This window comes from Peromyscus californicus, unplaced genomic scaffold, assembly GCF_007827085.1.
Source record: "Peromyscus californicus insignis strain IS unplaced genomic scaffold, ASM782708v3 Scaffold_6__1_contigs__length_162567912, whole genome shotgun sequence".
Taxonomy (NCBI): domain Eukaryota; kingdom Metazoa; phylum Chordata; class Mammalia; order Rodentia; family Cricetidae; genus Peromyscus; species Peromyscus californicus.
The window spans coordinates 73,132,660-73,159,611 of NW_026294584.1; the positions used below are offsets into that span (position 1 = coordinate 73,132,660).

At 48.0% G+C, this 26,952-nt stretch overlaps 1 protein-coding gene and 1 long non-coding RNA gene across 5 annotated transcripts in view; one reads left to right on the forward strand and one right to left on the reverse strand.

The window, feature by feature from the left end:
* The window catches only part of Adcyap1r1 (ADCYAP receptor type I), a 109,564-nt gene that overhangs the window by 29,916 nt on the left and 52,696 nt on the right, over nt 1-26,952 (forward strand). The window lies entirely within an intron of this gene.
* LOC128099348 (uncharacterized) lies at nt 13,620-26,946 on the reverse strand. 2 transcript variants are annotated; one of them, XR_008214504.1, is made up of 3 exons: nt 26,835-26,946; nt 17,067-18,334; nt 13,620-15,600 (listed from the first exon to the last, which is right to left on the reverse strand). It is a non-coding gene; the product is annotated as an uncharacterized LOC128099348 (long non-coding RNA). The 2 variants fall into 2 exon arrangements; XR_008214505.1 differs by having other exon boundaries at nt 17,067-18,356; nt 26,835-26,909.

Genomic DNA, 26,952 nt, shown 5'->3' on the forward strand with positions numbered 1-26,952 from the left:
ATGCAAAATGCACTCATTAGGACATCAAAAGTTCTCACAGTCTTAAATTTTAACACTTGTTCAAAGCCCAAAGTCTCTTCTGAAACTCAAGACAATCTCCTCACTGTAAGCCTCTACTCAAAAAACAAGTTCATACTTCTGAACTACTATGGCACACAGTATATATCCTCTTACTCAAATGGAGGAATAGACTCATAAGCAAGGAAAGATTAGGTTAAAGCAAGACCAAAAACACAGCAGTTCAAACACTAAAATTTTCAGCTCCTTGCTCAGCCTCTGGGGATCTTAACAACATCATCTGAGCTCCCATACCCATTCCTCTGTTGGTGCTACATACAGCACAGATAGACTTTCTCTCTTGGTCCAGATCCACTTTATACCTGTAGCCTTCTTCTACAGATTTCCCATGGTCTTTGCATCTCCAACATCCATAGATATCTACTAAAAGCTTAGACTTCACTTTTACATTTTCACAAAACTTCTCAGAGCCACACATCAACTGGCCTTGGTTGCTTTCCAAAAACTTGGCAGAGCCTCCATGACCCTCAACTTGTATTTTGCAAACCCACAAAGCAGCACCATATGAATGGTACTGCCAAGTTCTGCTGCCAGTTTGAGATCCAGCATGGCACCCTTCTGTCACAGTTGTACTTACCTTCATACCTTGGAGAATGAACCTATAAAAATACCTTCCTTGGTTTTTGTTTTGTGAAGGGACTACCTTTAGTGAGTGGGGAACCCCTTCAGAAGAATTTTCCAGCTCACCCTCTCTTCTTTCAAATGAATTTGCATTCTTAAAAGATTTTCGGCCGGGCGGTGGTGGCGCACGCCTTTAATCCCAGCACTCGGGAGGCAGAGCCAGGCAGATCTCAGTGAGTTCGAGGCCAGCCTGGGCTACCAAGTGAGTTCCAGGAAAAGGCGCAAAGCTACACAGAGAAACCCTGTCTCGAAAAAACCAAAAAAAAAAAAAAAAAAAAAAAAGATTTTCATTTTGTTACTTTTAATTATGTGCGTGTGTGTGTATATGTGTGTGTGTGTGTGTGTGTGTGTGTGTGTGTGTGTGTGTGTGTGTGTGTGTGTGTGTGTGTGACTGTAGGTGCCCACAGAATCTAGAGACATCAGATCCCTTAGGGCTGAAGTTGCAGTCAGTTGTGAACCACTTGACTTTGTGCTGAGAACTGAGCTAGGGTTCTCAGCAAAAGCAGTATGCATGCTTAACCTTTGAGCCATCTCTCCAGGCTTGAATATGCATTTTTATAAGGTGGAGCCTTCCATGGGTGGGGTCTTGCCATTAAGGAGAGCAAATGTGTGGTTTCTCTGTAACTTTTCTAATTTCATTAACAGTTACAGCAGCTACATCTCTACCTCCCTTGTTTACAACTTTAAATTAGCCCATGCTCACTTTCCTTGTCAAACTGCACAGTTGTCTGAAACTGATCAGACGCACTAGGTTCCTCCATCCCCAATCTTTATAAGCAGCAAGGACTGCTGAGAAAAAGCAATCAATCGATGGATCGATCAATCAATCAATCAATCAAGCAAGCAAGCCCTATAGAGCAGCAGAGCAAGAGGAAGAGACCAACTAAACTCATTAAGCTTCGGGTTTTCAGATTTTGTGAGCTATCATCAATGCTGGGTTGGCATTGGGGTGATGCAATCCTCTTTGAGTCACTTATACCCCTGTAAGTAACCATCACCTACACTCCGTTGGTAACTCAATAAAGCTCATTTGTTCATCAATTTGGACTTTAGAGGCATCCTTTGGTCTGTCATGAATTTCCTTTCTCAGGTGAGTGGACTTTTGTTCACATTTCCCCAGGAGTAGTGTCACATAACAAGTTGACAATCAAAATTAGCCATTATATGGAAGTATTATGGAGGCCAAGACCCTAGGGAGTCTATTCTGCATGTGTTCAAATTCCATTTACTGAATTTTATATGTTTTTATTTAACATGTTTTCATGTAATATCTTTTGATCATATTCCTTCCCCTACTCCATCTCTTCCCAGATACTTCCCACCTCCCTACCCATCCAACTTCTGCTGTGGGATGGTCTGTATGTCAAATGTGTTGCTGATTGGTCAATAAATAAATCACTGATTGGCAATGGCCAGGCAGGAAGTATAGACAGGACTAACAGAGAGGAGAATGGAGAGAACAGGAAGCTGGGTGGGGGAGAGACACTGCCAGCCGCCATGATGACAAACAGCATGTAAAGATGCCGGTAAGCCATGAGCCATGTGGCAAGGTATAGATTAATGGAAATGGATTAATTTAAGCTGTAAGAACAGTTAACAAGAAGCCTGCCACGGCCATACAGTTTGTAACCAATATAAGTCTCTATGTTTACTTGGTTGGGTCTGACGGCTGTGGGACTGGCGGGTGTCAGAGATTTGTCCTGACTGTGGGCCAGGCAGGAAAACTCAAGCTACAAATGGCGCCCAACGTGGGGCAAGAGTTTCCACCTAAAAACTAAAAAAAAAAAAGATTCTAAAACGGAGCTAAAAACAGCTTCCTAATTGTCTCTCTCAAATGAGTAGCAGCTGCCGGTTTGAGCTACTGGTGGGTTCCTAGCGTGTGTGCTCGACCTGCCGCCATATGGCGGGAATGAGGCCTCTGCAAGTGGCACATTAAGCTACATGATGGATTTAGCCTTTGCTAGTACAAAACAACAACAAAAAAAAGAGGTTTCTGGGCTACATGCTGCTTTGATAGAAGCATAGACCCACTATTTCTGAGAGTTGATGGCTCCGAGCTGGCAGAAAACGTACCACCACCATGTTGGGAAGCTGAAATGGGCGGAGCCAGCAGCCATAGCGCCAGCGCCGTTTCAGGCTTAGAAGGCTGCAGTTTAAAGCAATAGGCTCAAGCTAATATAAAAAAATAAGCCACGTAAAGATGGCTACCACACAGAGAATCTGGATTATGTTCTCTTTGATATTCGTAACTGAAAAAAAACATTTGATTACAAAAGCTGTTGAGTTATGCCAAAATGTATATTTTAAAGGTACCTTGACTTCAAAATTTAGATGTAAGGATATGTTGCTTTGGAAAGGAGGCTCTGCTTTTGTTTCCACAGAAAGCCAGAGGCTATGGATTTGTTCCAGATTAAGACACATCAGGTTTGACCAGCCAAGACCACCTGAAAGGTCTCCGATGACACCATGGCCCAGATGATCCAACATCCAGAACCATTTCAAGGCAACTGGCTCAGATGATACAGCCTCACGGACTACTCCATGATCCTAAAATTTTCTTTGTTTCCCCAAAAGATACAATGCCCCCCTCCAGCAAAAAGTAATAAGAAAAGCTACGCCCAAATTCCCAAATATACCAAGCTAACTTTGGAGATATGTAAAGGTTAAAACCTTCCTTTTTAAGAAAAGAAAAGGGGAAGTGCTGTGGGATGGTCTGTATGTCAAATGTGTTGCTGATTGGTCAATGAATAAATCACTGATTGGCAATGGCCAGGCAGGAAGTATAGGCGGGACTAACAGAGAGGAGAATGGAGAGAACAGGAAGCTGAGTGGGGGAGAGACACTGCCAGCCGCCATGATGACAAACAACATATAAAGATGCCGGTAAGCCATGAGCCATATGACAAGGTATAAATTAATGAAAATGGATTAATTTAAGCACCAAAAAGCCTGCCACGGCCATACAGTTTGTAACCAATATAAGTCTCTATGTTTACTTGGTTGGGTCTGACGGCTGTGGGACTGGCGGGTATCAGAGATTTGTCCTGACTATGGGCCAGGCAGGAAAACTCAAGCTACAAACTTCCATGTTTCTTTTTCTTTCCCCCTTTCAAAACCAAAAACCAAAAACCAAAACAAAACTGAGAAAACAACGACAACAACAACAACAACAAAAATGAGAAATGAAAATCAAAACAGACAAACCTAAAAAAGGGAAAATCAATAAAACCAAAATACCAAAACACAGCAAAACAAAAAGTGGACAGAAAAAACAAAAACCATGGGGAATATGGAGTCCATTGATGGTGATCAACTATTCCTATGCATGGGCCTGGCCCAGGAGTGTGGTTGATACACCTAGTGACATTCAGTTGGAGAAAACTGGTATTTACTTTCCTAGTGGGTACCAATTACAAATAGCTTCTTGGTTAGGCGTGGGACTTTGTGTCCACTTCCCCTTCTCAGTGCTGGGATTTTGTCTGATTTGAAGCTGTGCTGGTCTTGTGTATGCTGTGATAGTCCCTGTGATTTCACATGTGTTCCAGTCCTGTTGTTTCTGGGAGATGTTGTTTCCTTGGAGTTGTCCACCACCTCTGGCTCTTATAATCTTCCTGCCCCCTCTACTATATAGATCCCTGAGCCTTGTTGGGATAGATTTGATAAAAAGAATCCCATTTAGGGCTGAGTGCTCCAAAGTCTCCCACCCTTGGCATATTGTACAGTTGTGGATCTTTTTGCTAATTACTATCTACTACAAGAAGACGCTTCTTTGGCGAGGGTTGAGTGGTGCTCTGATCTACCAGTATAGCAATTAGGGGTCATTTTATCGCTACGTTAAATGAGATAAATGGCAAAAATACTATGTTTTAGGAGAACAATAGTAGGTTTCCCCATAGGTCCATGACCTGTCAGCTCTCAGATTCTTTCCCACTTCATCAGTGTCGTGTATGGATTCTATTTCATGGAGTCGGCTTTAAATCCAAATTTTTCAAAGTGGCTAATTACTCCCATAACATTTGCACCACTACTGCATCAATACTGGCAGGTCTCCTGTTGTAGGTTTTAGGATTTGTAGCTTGGTGAAATTGGTGAACATTTTTCTCCTTCTGTAGTGTGCAAAGTACCTAGTTAATAGTTATGAAGTTTCTAGTTGGGCACTAGCTTGCTTTCTTCATGTTCAGTGACATGAGTAAGTTGCGTCTTCAAAGGACCTTATCATGAGGCTTGGAGAGTAATCAATAGCCTTGGTAAAAGCCTGTGATGGGGGGGGGGCTCTATAGTTAATAACTCAGCAATATATAACTCATTTCTGGCACTGGAGGTTTTACTTGGTGGAATAAGATGTCTAGTTTGGGCACTATCGACCCCATTACAAGTTGACTCTATTTAAATTCCTTTCATATATGTATATTTTTCAGGATCCTTTTGTGGCAGTAGGTTTCCATATGGCCTTTCAAAAGACCCTTAGTGGTAGGCGTCCTTTCCCATAGTTCCTCATTTACTATACTCTTCCATCTCCTTCACTATTTAATCCTCCTGTGCTGGTTTTCTCTTTATCTCTTTATAACACTTGAATCTATTTCCCTCTTTCTTAGAAGATCTCCTCCTCCCCTCTGGTCCCTTACTAGGTACCTAACCTCTGGAGTTATTTGAATAGAAACACACACACACACACACACACACACACACACACACACAGCTCAAAAGCTACCATCCACATATAAAAGAATATATATGCATATCTATGTTTTGGGTAAGGAAGGTTAGTCTTGCACTCGTGAGGTAAGACACTGACTTGCAGCTGTTCTAACCTCTCCCAGATCATCTCCCTTGCATCTTGCCTCTGCCCTTCTTTCTCCTCTTTTCTTCCCCTTACACTTGTATAATAGGATGAATAGACCACACATGTCTCGGTATGTCATGATCAGGGGCCCGGGACTTTCTCCTCTCAGGGGTATAGGTGTATACAGAGATGGAGTCTGTATTTCATACTTGTACAATAATGCCCTACAAACTTGGCTTCCCTGGCAGGCATTTAAAAGAACATTTAGGCCGGGACCAGATTTTGAAATGGTAAAGCCCACCTGTGAGTTGGCCCTCAGGGGTACTGGCCAGGGGAATACTAATGGCCCTGTGCTGCCTGCTCCAGTACAGTAATCAAAGCCCTGCACCTAACGTCCATGCCCACAAATGACAGAGACTGTTAGCATCCTGCAGTGGGGTGCTGATAGCACAGGCTCCTGGGTCCGTACTTGGGGCTCCTGATGGTGTTTGTAGCAGCTGTGCTGTTCTCCTAGCTGATATTCCTGAACAGCCAGTCCCCATTAGTGAGCACATGTTTGTCTGGACCATCCATTGACTGCAGACCTGAAGAGGACCAAGGGAGGACTCCTCCCTACATTGTAGCTCTCTCTCTAGGGAATCCTTAGATACTGCTCTAGAACTCAAGCATTCTTCAGTTCTGGAGAATGCCAGGATATGTCCAAACTGTGGCTGCTTGAAAGTGGCTAACTAGAGATATAAAACATCCCAGAGGACTTTAAAAGCATGGAAGGGCTTCGGTTAATGTTGTCCAGTGTGCTTTCTAGGCATGTTTAACTAAAAATCTAACCAGGAAGCTTCAGTGACTAAACCAGATGACAACAGAGTGAATCTGACTGCAGTAGGCACTGGGCCAGGGCCTCCTGACTGATCTCATCCTCCCTGCCCAGCCAGGTCAACTCTTGGAATGTCCTCAGTTAACCCCTTGGGCCCTGGGGAATCCTAAACTGGTTGCATTTAGTGCTGTTTGGGATGCTGTCTTAGATGATAGGGTTCTCATTGCTATTTTGATCAACACTATGACCAAAAGCAAGCTGGAGAGGAAAATGTTTATTTGGCTTGTACTTCCACACTAGTTCTTCATTGAAGGAAGTCAGGGCAGGAACTCAAACAGGGCAGAAATGGATGCAGAGGCCATAGAAGGATGCTGCTTACTGGTTTGCTCCTCCTAGCTCGCTTAGCCTGCTTCCTTATAGAACTCAGAGGTGATCCCACCCACAATGGACTGAGCCCTTCCTCATCCATCACCAATTGAGAAAATGCCCTACAGACTTGCCTACAGCCTGATCTTCTGGCTGTTTTCCTAGTTGAGGCTCCCTCCTCTGAGTTTGGCTTGTGTCAAATTGACATAAAGCTAGCCAGCACAGAAGCTGTCAACAGATTTCTATTTCTCATGTTATGTATTTGCCTAAATGTTTTCAGATAGGTACACTGAGGTTAAGGCAGAGGAGTAACTTATTCAAGATTACTCTGGCACAGCTAGGAACACCAGTGTAGGTTCCTACATCATAGCCTGGCTTCTCCCAGCTGCCTTAGAGAACTTCATCTTCTTGCCTGATGATTGGATTCCAACAGCTCTGTTTTAGAGAATAATTTTATTGTCCTCATTATGCATTTCAATATTCTAAACCACCTTCCATCTGCTTTGGAGGCAGGCAAAGGAAACATTATAAACACAAATATACCATCATTATGCTTCCTTTGGTCATTCAACTCTGGCGTCTGCTCCCTTGTGCAAGGGAATAAAGGAAGATGAATCTGAGCTTGGGTCTCCACAAGGTCATAATCAGCGTGAGGGTGGAGGCAGAGGCGATAGGCCCTGGGCCCACCCTCAGGGGAAGATAGGCAGTCATGCCCTCCTGTGCCCTGTAGGTACTGTGGCTGACTGCAGGCCAGTGGTGTTCTGTATCATCCCTGCTTTTCATCAGAGTGCTATAGATTCACTGCCACTTAGCAGCTGTGATCTTTGGCAAGTTTGCTAATTGTCTGTGCCTCAGTGTTCTCCTTGACACTGTGATAATAAAAGCAGCCCTCTTTGCCCGAGGCTTGGACCTTGGAGTCCTGGCTGGGACTTTTGCAGGCAGAGGTCTGTCACAGAAAAGAAGAGCCTAGGTAGGAACTCAACTCTTCACTCTATCCGAGGACTTTGGGCAGGCCTGTGCATTGTCTGAGACATGGCTTTGTTGCATCTGTGTGCGTGCTAGTTTGGGTAAATGTGTAACAGGCATAGCCCTTTGCCTGCCACATTAGAGAATTCAGAGAGTGTCAGTTTCCCTCCACAACAAGACAGGCAGGCTACCCTGAGCATCATGATAAGATCATCTTTTGAGTTATGAGAGAATATTAGAGGTGATGGGAGCAGCTGAGGAGGCCAGGCTGGCACAGAGGAAAATTTCGTTTTTATCCACTCGCCCATTTTCTGGATATGATCTATGTCTGTTCCCTGGTTGGTACCCTGGGGTAGGCAGGTATGTCCTTAATGTTCCTGCCCACAAGAGTTTCTAGGCTGAGGGAAACACGATAGACGTACAAAGGCTTGCCTGATGTGTGGAGGCACCAAAGGTTGAGGGCTGAAGTATAGCTCCAGTGATGTAAGAATGTCACATTGATTGAAAGGCATCCTGAATGGAAGGAATACCTGGGAACCCAGGGGCAGAAGACTACGAGAGTATGAAGGATAATGTTGTGGCAAGTTGTGTATTGACTGCTTCCCTTGGACACACCATTCAATGAGCTCAACATTCTTCCTGGGGAGGCTCCCTTCCTGTGGCAAAAATCCAGAGCTCCATTAAAGTAGCAACCGACTACTCTAGTTCTGAAATGGAGACCAAACCTTACTGGTTTGCTGCACAGGTGAATAGTAGGTGCAAACTCAAATTCTCAGCAGGATCGTGGAGGTTAAGAGAGGCCAGCAGGAAGCCTGAATAGGACTAGCAGAGGCCAAAAGGCTTCTAGGAGCAGGGGATGCTAGAAGAGGAGAAAGCCTCCCCCAAGAAAGCTGAGGTTGCTCATCCACATCTCATGGCAGATGCAAGCTGGGAGCTTCTTCATATTATGTCTCACTAAGGAGACAGGCCTCTTCTCAGGCACAAGGCTGACATGTTTTGTTTTCCCCAGATGGGGATAATCAGCCTGTTTGGGAGCAGGGCTGACAGCTCCAGCAGCAGGCTCGGTCTGGGGGCGGGAGGCCCGGGGCTGCAGGCAGCTCCCGGCTCTCTAGGGAGCAGAGGCTGCCTATGTGACAACCTCCAGCAGGTGGGGATTTCTGTTGGCACCACAGAGAGGGCTGTGGAGTAATTTAGCTCCGCTACATGAACCCTGAGAATCAGCCCAGATCCTCCTTCCATTTAGTTTATGCCTGAGTGTCAGAGCTGAAGAGCATCAAGCCAGCCTTCCCCAGTTCCACTGGTAGAGGAATGAGCTGAGCATTTCCAGATCTTGTGCAGGAAGTTTGAGTCTGGCTGTCCCCTCCACTTCTTTGGGAAGATTAGTATACTTTCCTGTCCCTTACTGAGGTCCCCACTCATACCAGCTCCCCAGCCCTCAGCCTCCAGGCTCACATCCCAACTTTTCACTAGAGTCTGTGTAAGGTTCTTTTTGGTTCAGGTTCTGGGGAGAGGAGAGCAGAAGTTCCTACCACTCAAGGGGACTCCTAGGCAAGCCTGCTGGCCTAGGACCCTGGTTTGCTGATCAGCATTTCTGAGCACTGGCCTAGGAAGAGATTTGTATCTTGTCCCAAGACAAAACTCAGCCACTGTGATACTAGCCTTTTCAGTCATATTCACCTTGAGGATAATGGGTTCCTTCCACATGGATCCCTAGCGGTCTCAGGAGACCTAACATTTGCAGATGGCAATGGGCTCTTTTTCTACTTTCTTCTCATGCTGTCCCCCACCTTCAGTTACAGGAGACTGTAACAGCAAGGTCAGCCTTTTGGAGGGGCTTCCTTCCTTGTCCCATCAACAAGCCCTCCCAGTTCTAAGACCCAGCCAGCGCAAGGTTTGACTCTCCTCCCCACCTTGCCTCAGCACCCCTTTTCTGGGTCCCCAGCCAGATTGCACCTTACATATCTGTGTTTGCTCATTGGTTCCCTGTACACTATAGGTTGGAGTCTCTCTCAGTCTCCAGCTGTTCCATTGTATCTGTTCCCGGGAGCAAGTTTAATAAGGACCTTTAATAGAGTTGGGGCTCTTATCAGGGGAAAACCTGCATGTATATGTGTAGGCCCATGAGTTTCTCTGTCTGTGTACCTGGCCATCAGGGGTCAGGATGAGGCAGAGCCCTGGCTTTGTCCTCGGCTCCTCAACCAACACCCACCCTCAGTGGTTGGTGATCTGGGCTCTGCATCTCAGTTCCCCCATCTAGCTAGTGGTTGCATGCCTGTGAGACTCCAGCGGTATGTACACAAGGTTGTGGTCCCCAAGACATGCACCTCTGGGACCCCGGGCCATCTGGTCTTCTGCAGCCTTGTGGAACAGCTTTCCTCCTCTGTGGTCTCCCTGGCAACACAGAGCCACCTGCCAAGCCTGCTGCCGGGGCCTGGTGCCCGAGCCGATCTTTAGTGCCACACAGAGATGGCTGATGGCAGGAGCCAGGGTGAGGCTCAGCCTTCCCAGCTGTCACAGTGAGCAAATCAGACAAAGGCTGAGTCTGTGGGGGTGGGGCACTAGGGCCAGGGGTCCTGGGAAAGTGGCTTTGAGGCCCTGGCTGTACCTCTCCCATCTCATTCTCCTGATACTGCCCTGACAGTGACCCTTGCTTTCCAAAGCAGTCTCTGTGAGGTTTCACAACCTGGACTCCACATTTCTCTATCTACCAAAAAAGGGAGCAAATCCTCTATCCCTCTAGTTTATTGACTGAAGACAAGAATGGAGCTTAGCTATCACAGCCCTGTGGAACGGAGAGCCTTCAGGTAGCTAGTGGCCTTTGGACAGCTGCCCAAACTGGCCTACAGGTCTTTGGAGGGTGCTGATCTCATGCGCATTTATTAGAAATATCTCCCAAGACCCTTAGGTCTAAGGTCCAGAAGTCATTGTGACCCTTACTCCATGATTCTGGAAGGCATTCCTTCCCAGAGCTAGGTTTGCCCTTGAAGTCTCTCCCCAAGACCACCAGGTTCTGGTGGCTGAGCATCTATCTTGGCTTCAGATCATAGACACTCCATCAAGGACACCATTGTTTCCCTGTCTTGAGAGAACAGGATGTTAGAGCTGCCCCTGGGAAAGGAGTCCAAAAGAAGCATTTGTGTCCGAGAGAGCCCTGGGGATGCTGTTTCTGTCTGTGGACAGCTGGACAGATCAAGGCCAGGGAAGGAGAGACCATTATACCTCAGCAGACTCCTAGGTCTGGAGCAAATATCCAGGTACTTCCATCTAGGCAGGCCTGGGCAGCAGTAGAAACGGCTAATTGCAGAGGGGTTCTCTTGGGACTAGACAACTATCACCAAACAGCAATATCCACAAGGGCAGGTTGCCCGCAGGCCCCCGTAGCCCCTTTATGTGAAAGAAGGATGCCCTTTTCCCCTAGGCTTGACTCTATGGTGAGTGGACTTCATTCACTTACACCTCCACAGGCTATAACTGAACCTGAATTGCTATCCGTTGCAGCCTGCCAAGCAGCAACTACTTGACCAAATACTAGAAAATCCAGGGGCAATTCTGGGCTGGTCTCATGGGGAGCTATTGTTGACATTGAGCCTGAGACCCAGAGGCCAGAGCAAGGACTTCAGTTCCTTCAACAAACACTAATTGAGATCCCCTGCCTTTGCAAAGAAAGTACTTGAATCAAGACAGAGAAGGTCCCTGTGGTCTTGGTGCTTGTGCTATATAGAGAAGAGACTAGAATAATACCGTGGGAGATGGGCAGGGAGATGGATAGTGAGCGCATGGCAACAATAGATGTGGCATGAGGAGACACATCTGGCAAGACACTCAGAGCTTTAAGCGGTAACCCTCCTGAGAAAATGTTTCTACTTCGGCATGGACAGCTTGGCCATAATGTTTCCCCGCCCCCGCCCTCCATGAGGTCTTGGAACTTACACAGCTCATTCCCTTGCTGGGCAGAGACTTCCAATGCACTGATTGCAAGCTGCCATCTCAGCCTGGTTTCCAAGTAGCATTTGGGCCTGGGAAGTGAGATGGGAGCAGTTTCTGGAGCTCTGGGCACTATTCACAGAGGCTCCTGTAAGTCTTAGCATACAGATGGAAGGCCAAGGCTGTTGAGTGAGTGGTGTATGAAGGGACCTTAAATCAAGTCCAGCCAACTGGAGTCCTGGAGAGCAACAGAAACATGATCAACTAAAATGTAGGGTGGTTGATTCCATCTTGTCCTGGAGGAAATCCATCCCCTTAACACATCACACTTAGAGTCACACATCTTGGCTGCATGTGCCCATGTCTCCTCTGGCACAACACCTTCTTCTCTGCAGGCCATCAGCAAATCCACCCTGGGTATTAGCCAATGACCTGAAGACCCTCTTTACCAAAGACATCTTGGCAGACCATTGGCCTTTGAGCCCTAGAAGCACAGACAAAGCATGGCAGAATCTCAGCAGAGGCCTTCCTATTGGCACCCCCCCCACCCTCCGGTCAGCCTCCATAGGTATAAGTAATGGGCAGTAGATCCCTAACACTCAGCAGAAGTCATAGGAATCAGATTTCAGAAACCCGTGCAAAAGATTGGATTTTCTTACTGTGCACACTCTTTCATTTCCTGTGTTTGCCCCCAAAGGGCTTTTCCATCGACAAAGCACTTGCTTCTGTAGGCAGTGCAGTTGATGAGAAGCTGCTGATGGGGAGATTAGCGATGGGGACAGAGAGAACCTGGAGAGCTGGGGCGGCAGTACTAATGAAGGGGTGGGAGAGCCCAATCCAGCCCCAGGCAGACAGGAATGGGCCAGCTAGAAGAGGAAGCCAGGTGGGGCTGCACCAGGAACCGGGGAGCCCCGAGTACTTTGTCAAACCAGAATCCAGTCTCTGTGTATAAGTAGTGTTCCAAGGAAATGGTGTGTGTTCAGCTAAACTACAAGAACTTTGAATAAATATTATAGTCAGACAAAAGGAAGGACTTCCTGGCTACCAAATGAATGAGTTTTTTAGGTCACTTGTGTATACTGAAGAGGCCTCCTCTTACTTATCTGGGGCCACTCGGCATAGCCCTTCTTAGGAACAAGGGCTCCCTAGCTCTTGGGGATCAAGGATGAGCTTGATGCCTGCAGGACTTAACTGGAGGAAGCCCTGTATCACAGATGCCCTGCCTTGGGCGTCCCTCAGACTGTCTCACTCCCAAAGGCTTCCAATGAGCCTGAAAGGGATCTATGCCCACCGCCATCACCACTCCCGATGCATCCCTGCCTCTCTTCTCTGTCCTTGCCTCTGAGCTCCTCTCTTAGCTCCTTACCTTTCCTTCCTGCCTTGCTCCAAGCCCCGCTCTGAAGCCCTTCACTCAACATCTGTACTCTCTAGGTAGTCCCGTTGCCCTCTGAGGTTCTCTGCCAACAACGCTTAGCTACACTCCATGCCTCACTGTGAATCCATCCACCTTCTCCACAGGACCCACACAGATCTCCTGAGCCTCTTCTCCCAGCCTGCAGGCTCCATTTCTATGAATGGCAGTGCCCTTTCTTGCTACTCACACCTAGATGCTTCTGTGCCTTTTGTATCCCTTGACTTTCCTTAGGCTTCCCAGGGCCTGCTGATCCCTCACTGATGCCTGCTGAGCCCCTGCAGGTTCTGACTCACCCTTCCCCCTCCCCACCACTGCCACCAAGGCCAGGCCTCCATTCCCAGAGGAAGTGATTCAGCACTCAGACTCTGCTATGTGCCTACTGCCTGCCTGTGCAGCTTTGGGTGAGTTAATTAGCCTCTCTGGGACACAGCTTCCTCATGTATAAATCAAAGATAAGAATGATATATCCCTTCTGCACTTGTGAAAAATCAAGTGGTCCATGTAAAACAGGCTTGTGCGTAGAGGTAGGAACCTGCTAATCAGGGTTATCTCTGGCCACTCACTGCTGCCCCATAGAAACATGAGAGCCACAATGAAGCCATATATATAAATTCAAAACATCTAGCAGCTGTATTAAGAGGAAACACATAGAATTAATTTAATGGTATATTTTATTTAGCCTACTAAATTCAAAATATTATTTCAAAATTCTATCAGCATAAAATATGACTGACCTATTTTGCCTTCTTTCTCATGTGCCAAGTCTGAAATCCAGCATTTATTTTACATTCCCATCACATCTCCATTGAACAAGCCATGTGTAGAATGTTCAAGAATCATATGTGCCTAGTGGTAAAGGCACTGGCCAGAAGGAGTATGAACAGTCTCCTTGCGTCATGGTTCCTCCACAGCAGACTTGCTCAACCACTGTAAACGGCTGCTATGGCTTCCCACCACACTGAAGACAAAGTCCCAGGCCTTCAATGGGGCTGACAGTGTCACCACATCTGCCCCGGCTTGCAGAGGGCATCACCTCCATTCTCCTCAGCCACTAAGCTGCAGGTCTTGCAGCCTCCTTGTTCGTTACGGGACAGGCCAAGTTCATTCTCTCCACCTGTGCGTGGAGACCTTGGTGTGCTTCTCCCTCTGACCTTCCGCCCCGGCAGGTGACCCAGCAAGGGGGATGATAGAGTACAAGGGGACACAGGAGCCTTAGTTCGAGACCTTACTCGAAGGAGGAAAGCCAGAGTTGGGTGGACTGATACAGAGACTCCTTCAAGTTCCTTGAGTTGTGTCGATATATCCTAGTGTGGGATAAATTGACAGCCAGTGACCACAGTTCAGGCACTTGGAGAATATTCTTCACTGGGGCTAGGTTGGCCGGTCTCTACCCCGGGGAACAACAACAGTAGAAGAAGAACTAGTATGCATCAGGATGGGGCCCTGTGACGCTAGTTTCACTAGCAACCTCTTGTCTTGGTAGGGGCTCACCATAGTTCTCTTGATGCATAGATGGGATCAACAAAGCCACATGGCCAGCTGTCAGGGGAAGAGGTGATAGAATAGCCTGAATGCCTGTGAGCTTGCAGCATAGGTTGGTGCTTGCAACAGGCCAGCAGCTGCAGTGACAGAACTCACAGGCTGGCCCTGGGCAAGGGGCTCCTTCCCAAGGAGGCCTGTGGAGTCCACTCCCTGGTAGCCTATGCCCAGATCAGCTGCAGTGCCTAGAGAAGTTCCTAAGAGTCTAGAGGGCAGTGGGGGTATAGGCCAAAGAAAAGAGGCCATTGTCTGTCACTCTAGAGCCCATTCTTGCTGAGAGGACAATGTATGTCCTATCTGGTGTCCCTGCCATGTTCCCTGTGGCCATTGCCATGGGCTGACTGGGCAGTGGCTAGGTGTCATCACTTTTTCTCATCAGCAGGCAGTAGCAGGAGGTGCGGGAGGCACTGTAGGGGACAGGCTCTGAGTTCAAGTCTCTTCACTCTGTTCTTCCATCTGTCCCCTCCAGTGTTTCAGTCATCCACCCAAGTAGCCCCACTCTCAGCTGCCTGTGAGAATTGAATGGGGACTTTTAAGAAAACCCCAATGCCAGATCTTGCCTCAAATCCCTTCTGTCAGAATTTGTATTGTGTCTTGTTACCAGAATTCTGAAATAGTCTTGTGCTGCCAGGGTGGAGAACCTCTGACTTGTTTCCAACCCCAGGCTTGCTCTTCCAACTTCAATCTCTTTTCTGAACTTCTCACTTCCTCCCGTGATGTCTCTTCCTGGGCTTCTCTTAGGGTATCTCAAACCCATCTGCCCCAAGTCAGGCTCCCTTCAATGAATGTGTCCACCAGGTACACAATAATGCAGCTTGGTGTCAGCCATCGACTCTAGGTTCAACCTCCATGTATTTCACGGCTCATCCATCCTTTGAAGGTTTGCTTCCTCAATAGTAACAGTGAACATCAGTGTCAGAATGCAAGAGAAGCGGACTGCTTCCTTGCATACTAATCCAAGGTGACTCACCTGTAAGCCAGATACTTCTCAAGAAGCAGCTTTCTCTTCCTCACAGGGTTATGCTGGTTTGTACTATCACACTTCTCTTCCAGTCGGTGGGGAGGAGAAAGCAAATGGCACATTCATGGTCCTCCCTTCAAAAGAATAGACTGGATGTTGTTTACATCCCAGTGCCCCAAATTCAATCACACGCTCACGCAGCCAGGCTGTTCTCCTTAGATAGCCTCCTGTTTCTCCATCTCTCTCTCCTTCCCTCAGTCTTTGCCCGATGCAGCCAGTCTTCCGGCTCTGTTCTCTGTACCCTCCAGCCTCCTCTCTTCCTTGCATCGTGGGTAATACTTTCAAAATGCAAGTGAGATCTGGTCCTCTTCTTGACCACTTCCCACTGCTCTGAGGATAAGGCCCCTGACCATGCAATCTGGCCCTATGCCTCAAACTCGGTCCAACCCCATTGGCTGGCTCTCTCATGGTCTGTGTGCACTGGGTCTCATGCATGCTGTTGCTTTTCTCTGTGGCCTGTGCTTTTGTTTTCTCTATTATAGTCCCCCCGCCCCACGGTTATTCCTTAACTTGACCTTTAAATCTAAGATCAGCCAACTTCTCAGGGACACATCCCTGACATCTGGCTGAGATCAGAGTGCCCTGCTTCCCAGTGCCAACATTCTAGTTGTGTTCCACTAAGAGGTTAATCATTGCTTAAATTCTGTGCATCCCATTTGAGCAAACGGCCCAGGAGGAATGGATCACTGCGATTTCAGTGTGCCACTGTGACTAGCCCTTGGAAATCCTCACTAACACTGCTTATGAATTATGAGGAGCAACTGTAAGGAGTGACACCCGGGCTCCCAACTCCCCAAGAATGCAAATGAGGTACATTTGTAGAGGAGGAGCATTGGGAAGCAAGGAGACAGCAGGCTCTTGTGTTCAACATGGAAATGCGGCCGGGAAGTGTCCCAGAAGTTACTGGGCTCATGTGGGCTGCTATATACATGGGAGTCCGGACCTCTGGAGGGATGTCCTGGCTGGATCAATAAACTATCTGGATTAAGGAACTAGAAAAATAGAAACTGCCAAAAATGTAGTATAATCATTGTTAACTTGATTAGACTGATAGACACCTAGGAAATTAGTTGGACACACCTCTGGGTGTGAGAGTGAGGATGTTTCCAGAGGTACTTAATATATGGGATACAAAGCAATGTAGGAGAGAATCACCTTGACCTTGAATGGTACCATCTACTAGTGTGGGGACCTGGATAGAACCAAAGAGGAAGAAGAAGGCAGCCAGCTAATGCACAGAGTACACAGTACAACCACTCCCTGCCTTCCCCCCTCCTTCCTCCCTCTCTCCCCTTCTTGGTCACCAGGAGGTAAGTGACTTCACCATGGTGTTCAGCCTCACCACAGCCTAGAAAAAACAAAGATAGCAGACATGGATGGATACCACTGGAACCACAAACCCGGGAAAATTATTTCTCCCTTAGGTTACTTTTCCTAGTTTTTTTTTTCCCCAGAACAATGCATATGACTAATATAGGCAGTCATTTGAAGGTTCCTGTGTTATGTCCAACTTTGAAGGGGAAAAGTCCCACCTACTCACCTTCCTCTAGTGACCTCAATGCTGTTCTGAGGTTCCAACTTTGAGTCCTTAACCTTTCCTAAGTTGCTTGGAGGCAGGTGGTAGGATCACGCTGCCTAAACAGGGCTGAGGACTCTCTCTTTGCAAGTCCTGCAGGATGACCTCTGTGTAGTTCTCGATGAGTAGAGGCAGGTCACGTTAGAAATGTTCGAGGGTGTTTTAAATTTCACGGTGAGCAGTCATGGCTACTGGGATTTAGAGCCAGAGACACACTGAACACTGGCTAGGACAGCCTGACAATAAAAGGTCTCAACTCATATGCCTTCCTTGTTGTCCTTGCTGAGCAATGAATATGGGATGATGCGGCTGAAGCAATGTGGTTGGCAGCGTGAACTCAGCTTAGAAGGAAAGTCTCTTTTGCCACCATCCATGAGGCCACTTGTCTGCATACATCTCACTTATCACGCAGAGAACGTGATTCTCACTGGAGAGATGTTTAGGAAAGCTGCTGGGGTGATAAAGGTTTTCCTGATGACCCGCATGCTCTGTGGCCACATGTGCCATGCGAGGCTGGCCATGCTATTTCTTCGTTGTACAACCAGGGCAGTCTTTTCTCATTTCTCCTCCTGGACAGTTGGAGAGCCAAGAGTTTTCAGGTTCTCTTCTCCTTTCTAGACAGGACCCCTTGTGCTTGTGGGCATGAGAATGTTAGTTAGTCAAGGTCCCAAGGAGGTCTTGAAGCCTCCACCGCAGCCATATTGAAGAGCAGAGGACAGCTTCCCCCTATCTTGATGATGGCAGAAGATTCAGAATCCCTCTTAGAAATTCTCTGGCCTCAAATACGGAAGAAAAAGAAAGCTGAGGAACCAGCATGAGATGTGTGAAGTGCACGGTCCATTTAGGACATTCATCCCTATTTGACTCCATTTACCAAAATTATCAAGGTCAGTGTTCCATTCCCAACACCAGGTGGTGATGAGTTGAGTCACTGCATGGCTTCTAGGAGTGGACTTGACTGGGGCGCCGAAGGAGTGAAGAAAACATGAGCACATAAATATACAGGGAAGCTGGAATTGGGTGGTCTGGGCTCTCAAATGGAGAAACCCCAATACCCTAGAATCTCGCATGTTTAGTATGCAGAACTGACACAGAGAGGCAGAGTCATTGCATTCAGCTGAACAGAAGATGAGGTCATTACAAGGAGGCAGAGTTTATGGCAAATATGGTTTATGTTTATCCAACAGCTGGATCAAGGAGTCAGGTGTAGATAATCTCAGTAGGAGCAGTCTCTGTAGGGGAGCAGTGTTCAGGCTGTAAACATTTGTGGGGAGAAAGCTATGGTGGACATTTTCTGCATACACTATCACCATCTACTTGTGGACCAGAAGGGAAGGCTTTACCATTTTTCTTTTTGCCCTGAGTCGCGCCCATGGCAGGGGAAGGAGAATTTGCCATTTCCCAAAGGGTCTGAGAGTAGGGTCCTTGTTATGGCTGTGCTCATGCCAACAGTACCCATTCACTCAGTACTTCGGTCCCTACAGGGTGGTTACCTCCACAGTCACTCACCAATTCTATCACCATCTGCATCTTCACCTCCAACAAGGATGACTCTGTCCCCATCATCTATGTCTTGACTCTGGGTGGGACTAGCATCTGCCTACTGACCTCCTTTTAGACTCTGGACAGAGTCTGGAAGGACCTTTGGCACAGAGTTACTTCTGGAATCACACACACACACACACACACACACACACACACACACACACACACACACACACACACACACACCCCAGGGCAGGATGAGTCCACTCTGAGGAGCAGGGGGAGGGAGTATGGGCTAGGGCTTTGCAGCTGCAAGTTTCTAGAAGCCAGTAGGTCTCAGGGAACAAGCAGTTCTTTAAGAAGAGTCCTGTCTTCAGAGAGAGCTCTATGGAGATGGGCGAGATACAGAGATGCCCACTGAAGAATGCTGGGAGACTCTGAGTAGGGGCAGAGCTCTGTCCTGGATGAAGATTATGGGTCATTTTATGACCTGAGCCAAGGCTTTCTCTGAAGTGGGAATTAGAGGCCAATCTGAGAAAGGGTAAGGGGACAGGCCTGGCTGGACCACAGTATTGGCTGGCTTGAGAATGTTCTGGGGTCTCACACTCAATGCTTTTTGTGTCACCCCCACCATCTTTTCCTGGCTCCTTGGTGTCACTGGCCTTGCCTTTACCTCCCTGGTACTCGAGGCACAGCTACATTCTCCTTAGTGTTTGGGATTTGAGTGAAACAGAAGACCTTCAGAACCTGAGGCGCTCTGCAGACTGAATCTGCAGGCTATCCCGATCAGGGGAGGAGAGGGCAGCGCTGGGGTCTGGGGTTTTGCCAGCACTGGCAGCTGGATGAGCAGCTGTAATGGGATTTGGACCAGCCATGCCCACCTCCCTCCCCCAGTAGCCTGATTAGGATGCAGTGTTGGCTCTGCTGACTGGACCAGGCAGCTCTTTGTCCCTCTGCCAGTGCCTAGCAACCCTCACAGGGGAGCCCTTTCCCACCGCTCTGTCCACTAGCCCGGCCCTAGCCTCAGAGCACACACAAGGGCCACTTGCCTTTTTTTTTTTTTTTTTTTTTGACACTGTAAGGGAGCCAGCTGGTCAGATGGTCTCTCCAGATCCTCCCATGATTCAGTTCTGAGTTTCTTCTGAAAGTCTAGGCTTCCTTTCCAAGAGTCCTGCATCCTATCAGCGATGCTCGGGTAGAGTTTCATTATGGAATCCCTGAGTCACGTGGGTCTATTCTAGAAAGCCCCCAAAACTCCAGGATTGTAGGGCAGGGGGTCTCAAATTGGTGGGCTGGACTCTAGGACTTGGTGAGTGTGTTGGAGAGGAACGATCTGGAAATGGGGTCTGTGGCTGTGGTTCAGGGGGCACAGCTAAGAGGTGCTGGAAACAGAAACTTCCTGTCATTCTCTCAGAACTGCACTTTCTGAGTGTGCAGCGGGAAGTTAGGAGTCAGTCTCTGGTTTGACAGTGTTCAGCTGCCCAAGCTGGGGCTGGAGCAATGAGCAAAGAAAGACTTGGTCCTCAGGCAGCCTGGGATGGCTTAGGGGAGACATGTCTCATAGGAAGGGACAGGTGGTGTGTCGGGTGTGCACAGAGAGGGCCGTGGAGGAAAAGGGCAAGCCTGATGTGGCTGCGCATTAACTCTAGCATTGCTGAGAAGGAGGGGGATCCCAGGTCTAGCCTGAGCTAAGTAGGGAGAGCCTGTCAAAAGCAATTGGCAGCAACAACAAAAACTAAAGCAAACAAATTGTTGAAAACAATATGAAAAATGAAAATGAGCAAGCAAGCGAAACATGACTCTTCTGTATTTACCCTATGCTAAGCATCACTCCAAGTCATGTATATATATATATATATATATATATATATATATATATATATATATATATATATATATATATTTTCACAACGGCCTTAAAGACTCACTACTGTTATTTAGCTCTGCTTTGTGGGTAAGGAAATAGAGGCACAGAAAGTTAAACAACCTTGTAGGAATGGCAGTTTGAACCCTGAGGGCCGAAGCTGAAGTCTCTGCCTTGCCAGTACTGTTAACCTCAGTGAATCAAGAAGAGATGACAGGGTTCGTGATGGCAGGGCCATGTGGACTGAGGAAGAGGAGAGGGGATGTATGAGGAGATCTGGGGAAAGGGTGCTGGGCAGATGTGTTCCTCAGAGAGTGGCCTGGTGGCTCCTTCCAACAATAAGGATGGTGGAGGTAGCCTGGGGGCTGGAGGAAAGCTTCCCACTGGGGATTTGGTGGAAGCAGCAGTCTCTAAGAGCTACTGTGACTAGGGTGTGTCTCGGCTCATCCCCAGATAACATTCTTCTGTGACCTTTCCTTCCAGACAACTGCAGATGAGGTCCCCCATTCTGTAGAAGTATCCTCAAGACACACAGAAGCAGCCAAAGAGACAGCCTGGTGACAGAGATCGTCAGTCAGGCTGATTAGGAATAACTGAAAACACCCCTCTCTCTGTGGCAGTCATCCCAGGGTGAAACAGACCCAGGACTGATTTCCCCCAGGAACCTGAGCAGAAGTGCAGGAATGAAGGAAGTAGCTGAATGTCTTTGAGTCCTCTTGCACATCTGTCCCCTGATAGACAGAAGCAGTGTTGGTGACATTAGGGTTGAACTGAGTGGGCTGGCAGCATCTTTGGACAAAGGACTTGGTTTCTTTACCTGCATATATGATCACCATGTCCCTAACCAATAAAGCTTGATGAGCTCACGATGACAGCACAGAACCTGTCACACAAGCTCCTCATCAACAGTGTTGCAGATGTTGTTTCAGCCTAATCATCTGTGGCTTTGGATGGGTTGATGCAGTTATTTTTCTGTCCTGGACTTTGGACTCCCCACCAAGGTACAGTGGAGATGGGGGTTGGTGACTCACTTAGAATCAGCACAGAGTGGATACCAAACACTGGAGGTGCAGCCAGGCTCTGACTTCAACGAGCTGCTATAGTGGGCTGCTGAGCCCCAGTCCGGTCCTCACACTCCAGGCTGCAGACAATGGGGACTGCAATAGGTTGAATTTTAACTACCCACAGTTCCTGCCCCTGGTGTGAAATATCATATAATTGCACCCTCTTAAGTGTGGACAGGACTCGTAAGTACGGTGCAATTTTGCTTTCCCGATTGGAGCTCTTAGGAGGCAAAGGGGAAGGGATTGCTGATGTTACTGAATCTGTTCCCCCAAAGAGTTGCCTTTAAGTTTACTCCAAAAGAGCCTGGGCCAATCAGATGAGTCCTTTGAAAGAGAGATGGAGGACAGAGAGGCAGAACAACTCTGAGGGTCACAGTGTCATGATGGGCCTCAGAAGCACATGGTGACTACCCTCTAAAAGCTAAGGCCCAAGTTCTATAACCCAAAGCAATTGAATTCTGCCAGCAGATCAGGATGAGATCCCAGGTCTCCACTGAGCTGCCGGGCCTGGTCTCTTTTTGATTGCTGCCTTATAGCATCTTGAATAGAACTCCCTGTCCAGTCTCTGAATGCATAGAACCTGTGACACATGCTAGCTAGCCAGGTATATTATCTCAGGTCACTAAGTTGTAACATTTTGCACAGCTCTAGAAAATCAAAACCATATAGACTCTGTCTTGAATATTTCCAAGGCTTTAAGTCATCCCCTTCCCGTTAGCTCAGGTCTAGGGCCCAGGCACCTTATGGATTTCTTGCAGACAGTTCTTCTATCTGCTCCAGCAAAGAATTATTTTATCAGCTGCCAAATTGTTCCCAAAGTTTGTCATCAAATAACCTTCTATTTGCTCTACTTTTAATATAATTATCAGCATCATTTGCATGATACCAACTCAGGTCTCAGCCTGTCATAGGCCCTACATTATCTGAACTACTTTTTCTGGGAATGGCTTTATTCATGCCTCATGCAGGCTGCCTCCTCCCACATGCATTATCTGCAATTTCCACACCTCTGTGCCTGCCTGCGGAGGCCCTTTATTAGAGCCAGGGCTGGTGTGGGGTTGGGGCATACTATATTTATAGAGTAGTCAAGACAGACTCTAGGAAGCTGTAGGAGCAGCAAATGGAAACTGATTTTGACTATGGTATCTGCAAGGAGGGAGCAGACAGAGGTGATGCATGAATCTATTGTGACAGGACCTTGAGCAGGCCAGGGGTAGCAGACCTGCTCCTAGCTGAGGGTAGGGTATGTGCAAAATGGCCTTTAAATACATGTGTGGCCATTTGGTTGGAAGGGTCCTTTCTGCAATCAAAGAGGCTGTGCACAAACTCCAGAAGTGGAGAAAACAGGAGGGGATGGAGGGATGAGAAAAGAATCCTATGGAGAGAGAAGAGATAGTGTGAGAATAGAAATACTTCATTCTCCATCAACTATGGGCTCTCAGAACATTTGGCTCCCATGAGTAACCAGCTGAATCCCTGGGGAAGGCACTACAGAAGGTGAATGGAAAATGTCACTCACTCTCTGACAAGAATTGCCTAAGAGTGATGAAGCTATCCCTCTGCAGACAGGCTCTGCTGTCTGCCTGAGATCCCTCAGGAGGGAATATCTCTATCCCAGAGGAGAAGATGTATATTCAGAGCACGAATCTGTGTGTGGTACCACTCACTGGCTCATCTGTAACCACACCTCTGGGGATGTATGCTGCACCGGAAGTTGTCATGAGTATGTATATTTACCTGTGCACTCATCTGGGCAGGACAGAGTATTTGCATATCTATGTACACAGATCAGAGAGCTATAGATCAGCACACAGGTCTCTTGATTTTTCCTGTCCGTTTCAAAGAATTATTTCTCTCATCCAGGCCGCCCCAACATCCGTACTTTCCATCTTCCTAGATGCATATGTCTAAGAGTTAGGGAGGCACAGGGCTGGTAGCTCTGAGACCTGCTCTGCCAGCAGCTGTAATGACTTGTAATTGAAGTATCATTTCTGATCCTGAACCTTATGAGTGAGGGTTCCAAATCTCTTGCCCCTGGTTCCTACCTGCCCCTGGTTCCCACCCGCCCCTAATTACAAATAGTCCTTGCCTCACTCACCTGTATCCACTGCTGGGCCCTGGAATGGATGGGGGACAGAGAGAACTTAAGCCTAGCCTCTGACTGAGGGGTGCCTAGTACCTCTGAAGATGGCCTTCCATCCTCCTTGTCTCCCTGTAGCTGCTAAGATATGTCAAGGGATTTCAAGTACACCACGGCCACAGTCTGCACAGCATGGCTCTAGACACAGAACTAACATACATTCCCTTGTTTTTTCAGGGTATCCCAAGGTCTGGGGACCAGGTCCACAAGGTCTCTGTTCTGGTTGTATGAGCAGACCACCTTGGGAGGTTTCCACACAAGGCATGGGGAGGGCTTCTCACAGTGCTCCAGAACACTCGGGCCGTATGTTAAAACACCCTAGGGAGCTTTCAAAAAACACTCCTACCCAAGCCTCTCCACAGACCAATTATCCAATTATCTGCGGTGGTGAGGCCTGGGCAGGGGTGTTTCTTTCAAAGCTTGCGAAGAGATTCTGTGGAGAAGAGCTAAAAAGGGTCCTTTCTCTAGCGGACAGTGCCAGGAATCTGGAGCAGCCTTGGGTCTACAGAGGGAGAGCACACCAGAAATGCCAGCTCTCCACCATGAGACACCTGTGTTCTGGAAGGTGCAGCTCATGTCTGAGTGGCGCCAGGGCTGGGCTAGAGTTACGGAAGGAACGGCTGCCCAGGAGATATGAATGCTGGGTAGGGTGGCCTGGCATCCATCTCCCTCAATCCCTCATCCCAGGAAATCGAATTAAAACCCTTATTTTTCAGCTGCTGCCTGCTCAGCTGGCTGGCTGGCTGGCTTGTGGAGAGGGATGAGGCAATGAGCTCCTCAGGGTAGGGAACAATGGGTGTGGAGGCCCCTCATTCTCCTACTCTGGGAGGGAAGGCACCTCAAGAGGGCTCTGGGAGACCATTGACATGGTGGTTCTTTAGCACCCCTCCAAATGCTTTCTAGAGCCTGGCAGCTAGGGTGTGGGTGGTGGGGGTACCAAGCATAGAAGGTAAAGGTTAGAACTTGACCTGAAGTTGACATCTTGGGTGAATGAGCATAGAGATAATGAGAAATCCTGGCTCTGTTCTTGAGGATGCTTAGTTTGGGTGACCAGAATTGGTGTAGTTATTATGCATCGGACCGTGTTAGGAGTACCAGAGACGAATGCCTGTGAAAGGCACAGAGTAGCATAGGGCACAGAAGCTCATTCTATCCTTATGATGGAGGGGGTAGCTCACAAGACCCTCCTCTGCTGGGGCATGGTGTTTGGTCTGGCGAGAAAGTCATCTTTGTGCCCCTGGGAAGTGAATCAACTGAGAAAAAGCAGCACTTTTGGATGACTTCAGACATACCTGGCTGCGTGTGTCACGTTTTCCATCCACACTCTGCCCTTATCAGATCTATTTAGGCTGGGTGCAAGTAGAACCAGAGGCCTGATTGCCCAATCGGTCTGTGGGGGATGCACCTTCAGATGATTAGGCTATGAGGCAAAGGGAGGACAGGTGTGTGTGTGTGTGTGTGTGTGTGTGTGTGTGTGTGTGTGTGTGCATGTGCATGAGCACCTCACTTCCTTCTACACAGCTGGCTGCCTGGACAGAGGGAGATGCACACCATAACTGCCTTCTCAGACACTATGATGTACACCTGGTAACAAAGAACAGAGAGCGGGGTTCTGGTTCCCGGACACAGATGTGAAGAACCGAGAACGTAACAATAACTCAGGAACTGGATGCACAACTTCAGAGTGGTGGGCCTCCCACTCTATCACCATTTCCGGAGTGAACTGCTCTACTGTAGGTGATCCCCGCTCCCTGTTCCATGCATCCTCTAGTGCCAATGTCCTGTGTTTCATGCTTCACTTCCTATCTGGAGGCTCCCAACAGCCATATCTTCCCCTGTATGTCTCACAGTTTAACAGAGTACTTCTGCAGGTGACATCTCATTTGATTGTTCCTGTGTCAGGACTGGAGGCTGAGTAGAGAAACTGACTCCCGGCTTGGGAAAAAAGACTAGAAAGAGATGCAGTGCATTCCAGAGGGTGGTTTTGCTGACACCTGCTTAGCACCTGGCTGTGCTCTTTCTAGAGGGGACCCAACCACTCTTGATAGAGAAGACTGGTATTATTCACTTCTCTTCCTCTGGAACATGGCTGGAAAGGAACACAAGGTAGTGCCAGCCAACAGTGAGGTGAGGGGCCAGTGCTTACTGGGCTACAAGGGGGAATCATGGATGTGCTGTCTGTATACAGGGCACTTCACATATCTTTCTGGGACATTAGGTTGCTTCTTATTCTGAGTCTTATTGTTTTCATTTATGAAATGGGGTCTTATGTGTTAGGGTTCTGTATGGCTCTCATCCATGGTTCTTCTCTGTGTCCCAGACCTTTTATCTTCAGCTAGACTGACCTTTCCAAAGAAAGGCTTAAGACTTTTCTCCTTCCCTCTTCCTCCTTGGGGATTCCTCAGAAAGCACTCTGTACCCCAGTGAATGGACTCACAGGGAGGGTGGTCTAGAACTTACCCAAATGGGCAACGGCAGATCTGGTTGAAGGCTGAGTGATGGGGATTCAGAGAACTCACAGGATGTTCTGGAGGCGGTTACAACCAACTGGGTGTGGCAGGACAGTTGGTTATGTGCCTTAGCCTGCCGAGTTCTGCTCATTAAACCTCCAAAATGTACCAGAATAAGATTGAGCAGACCACGTCACCAATAACAATAGCAATTTGTTCAGCATCATAGATAGAAGCTAGTACAAGCCTACTACTGGCACACAGACTGTCCTTACTCAGTGTTGTTCTCAAGACAACCAGAAATAAGAACTATGATTCCATTACGCAGGTGAAGAAGTCGAGGCTCAGAAATGTCAGGCCACATGCCCAAACTCACAGAGCTGGCAGTGCATTCTCATTTATTTTAAGAGACCTCCTATGAGCACCATCACTTCTACAGTGACTATAGAGGTGTTCTCCAGAGTGTCACATTTGAGGACATCCAGACAGGCACTTGCAATCCAACCCTTGCAGACCCGGACTGTGGGCGGAGAAAGGCCCAAAGACGGCCTGGGACTTGCTCGGGTGGGGGTGGCAAGGTTGGCAGAGGAAGCTTGGGACACAGCGAGGAGAGGGAGAGGGCTTTCCCTCTTGGATGTTTTGTGGTTGGACAGAAAGGTGGAGAGTCCTGAGGAAGGCTCAACTCAGCCCGGAAGCTCTGCGACAGAACTGGGAAAGGGGGGCTGTTACCTCCGCCTCCGCGCCCTGGGTCTCTGCCGCAGCTCCGGCTTGTGTCAGTGCGGTGGTCCTCATCCAGCTCCCCATCTCTGCCCCGGGCCTAACCCCGCCCCCGGGCGCTCATTGGCTT